Below are 3,657 nucleotides of genomic sequence, written 5' to 3' on the forward strand. Positions count from 1 at the left end.
CCTCTCCCTCGTGCCCGCGCCGCCGCCCCAAGACGCCGCCGCCGGAGCCCGTGCGCCGCCGCCCGTCGCCGCCCCAAGCCGCCCTCGCCGGAGCCTCGCCGACCCCTCCGGAGCCCCGTCCCGACGAGGTACCAATCCGCCGCCGTTTGCCGGTTTTCCAAAAAAAACCGTTCGTTTTTTCTCTAAACCCTAGATCGGTTTTTTTTCGGTTTTATTATTTAGTGAACGTTCACTGACCCGTTCGTTTTAACGAACGTGTTCGTCGGATTTTCGCTGCTAACGAACGTCCGTTCTTTAACCGTTCGTCAGTTTTCTTTTTTGTCGGATTTTTCCGCAATTTTTCCAGATCTCGATTTCAGATCAGATCTTCGTTTTCGTTTAACTTTTCGCACGTTTATCGGAATCAGGCGATTCAAGCGCCTAGAGTTTTGTCTTGAAATTCTCTTTCCGTTTAACCTACTCAAACAAGTTTTTGCTACTGTAAAATTTGACCTAGATCCAGATTAGTAAATGAAACTTGTTTCTTTCGCCGTTTGACTTTCGTTGCTTTGTTCGAGTTGATTCTTTTTGCAAACCGGAGTTCTTAAGTTGAACTTTCTGGTTGGATTTTTTATTCGAGTTTTACCTGTGCATTATATGAGTACTTATTGTTTGCTTGTTTGTTTGCGATAGAGTACCCGGAGTGCGCCGCTTGTTACTTCGAATCTCTAGGTTTCGCGGATCATCAGCAAGGCAAGTAACACTTTGATCATACCTTTCCATACCCAATTTTTATTGCATTAGATCAATCCTCAAACATTGCATGGTTAGGATCTAATTAAATTGTGGGTATTGGGAAGTAGTTGAGGTAGTACCTATTACCTGTCTTATTTATCAAACCCTTGGGAGTTACTTCCACGTTGCTTATATTGCCATGCTATGCTCGTAGACGTGGATTGGGTTTGAGAGATATTCATGACAAATGTGAGATTGTTAATAATGGTTTACTTAAGGTGGCAACTAAAACTCACATCTGGGTGGATTGAGGCACCTGGGGAACCCAGTGCTGCCTGTATTTTTGGATATCCCGGGGAACCCGTGTGATCATCCTATGGACCGCCACCCAGGCTCAAAGGGATCATAAGATTATTCATGCTAGAAACTTCCATGTGCAGCCACAAGCTATTATGGGCTCTAGCATAGTTGAGTAGGTTACATGATCTCTTGAAGAGGTGGGCTAGCAGATGTAGGGGAAAGTAGGTGTAACTGTCCATCCGGAGTAAAGGGTGATTGTTTCTGAAAGACTGTGTCTCGGTCATCCGTTTCTCAAACATCATGCAGTGCGAGAATCAAGCGGAGGCGGTCGAGTCTTGTGGGGAAAAGGGCGCAAACCTCTGTAGAGTGTACAAACTAACCATGGTTAGCCGTGTCCCCGGTTATGGACAACTTGAGTATCTAGTACCTGGATTATCAAGTGAATCTCATCACCATGTTACTTTAATTAATTTTGTTGGGTTAATGATGACACTTAATTGGGATTGAGTTGTAGCTTAAGTGTCATCCCTGGATCGGTATGCTGACACACACAGTACTCGAGGATTTATAACCTCAGTCCAAAATAGCGGAAGTAACAAGGTTGTGGATTCCCATCAACACCAACGGCAAAGTTGAGTGTAGAAATCGTAACCCTAACGTATCACTTACTCGTTGTAAGAATCCTGCAACATGAAACGTTGCAGCCCGAAAACGAGTCAGCACATGGAATATGCTGGCAAATTCACACCATAGAGAAATGATGAACATAGGCTATCACTACATGCATATATGGCTGGTGGAAAAGCTCTATGGTTATAATGTTTTTGCGAAAAGACAATTTTTCCCTACAGCAAAGGAATAAATTTTATTTAACTATCATGGTGGTTGTGAAACATTGAGATGGTTGACAGCATCTCAATCCCAATTAAGTATCATCATTAACCCAACAAAATTAATTAAAGGAACATGATGAGATTCACATGATAATCCAAGTACTAGATACTCAAGTTGTCCATAACCGGGGACACGGCTAATCATGATTAGTTTGTACACTCTGCAGAGGTTTGCGCACTTTTCCCGACAAGACTCGATCTCCTCCGTTGGATTTCTCGCACTACTTGGTGTTTGAGAAACGGATGATCGAGACACAGTCTTTCAGAAGCATTTACTCTCTACTCCGGGCAGACCGTTATTCCTACAATCCCCCTACATCTGCTAGTCCACCTCTTCAAGAGCTCACACAACTTACTCAACTATGCCAGAGCCCATAATGGCTTGTGGCTGCACACGGAAGTTTCTAGCCTGAATAATCTTATGATCCCTTTGAGTCTGGGTGGCGGTCCATAGGATGATCACACGGGTACTCCGGGATATCCAAAAATACAGGCAACACTGGGTTCTCCAGGTGCCTCAATCCACCCAGTTGTTTATTTAAGTAGCCACCTTAAGTTGAACCATTAATTAACAATCTCACATCTGCCATGGAAAATTCACTCAAACCCAATCCACGTCTACGAGCATAGCATAGCAATATAAGCGAACGTAGAAGTAACTCCCAAGGGTTTGATAGTAAACAGGACAATAGGTACTACCTCATCTACTTCCCAAAAACCCACATATTAATTAGATCCTAATCATGCAGTTGCTTGAGGATTGATCTAATGCAATAAAATTTGGTAATGAAAAGTATGATCAAAGTGTGAACTTGCCTGCAATGTTGATGAAGATGATTCGCACTCAATACTCTGGATAGGTCTACTCGTCACACTCCGGTCAATCTATCATAAGCAAGCAATGGTAACACACATAAGCAATCACTCAAAAGATCAGAAAGAACGAGGAAAACAATTCAGAAAACTTCAAAACCAAGCAATTAACTCTTGCAACATAAAACAATAACAGTACCAAAATTATGTGAATTTGGCCTTATCAGAAAGTTTAGGTCAAGAGCTTCGGTTTGCAAAAAGAATCAACTCAAACGGAGTTACGGAACTTAAGTTATGAACAAAAGAAGTTTGAATACAAATCTGTTTGAATTCAAATTTTAAAACTTTCAAAAACATGTTTAAGTTGTTTTACTGGATAGAGGGGATCATAACGAAGACATGGGCGTTGGTTTCATTGGATTTGGATAAACGAGTAAAAAGTTGTAGACGTTTGAAAATCAGGGGCTAATCTGTAAATAAATTATTCACAGATGGGTCCCTGGCAGAAATAAAATAAAACGAAAAGGCTATCTAACAAACATTTGCTAACGAACGCTAACGAATGAAAAACCGTTCGGTGCAAACCCTGACTAACGAACGTTCGTCAAATAAAAAACGTTTAAAAAAAACAAAACGAAATCTGGATCGTTCGATCCAGATCCAACGGACGGGAGGCGGCGGTTACCACGGCGATCGCCGGAGTCGGGGAGGACGACGGCGGCAGCTTCGGTCTCGGCCGGAGCGGCGGCTCCGGGCATCGCGGGAGGCGGCGAAGAGCACGGAGAGGGGCGGCGTGGAGCGGCGGTTGCAGTGGTGGCGTCGACGGCGACGAGGGCGGCGGCTACGGCTTCCGGCGGCGCGGGCTCTGGCGGCTCGGGCTCCGAGGGAAACGGGGCCGGGGCGCGCCTTTTAAGAGGGGGGCGAGGAGGTGGCGTGG

The sequence above is a fragment of the Triticum aestivum genome, chromosome 3D (assembly GCF_018294505.1).
Source record: "Triticum aestivum cultivar Chinese Spring chromosome 3D, IWGSC CS RefSeq v2.1, whole genome shotgun sequence".
Classification (NCBI taxonomy): Eukaryota; Viridiplantae; Streptophyta; class Magnoliopsida; order Poales; family Poaceae; genus Triticum; species Triticum aestivum.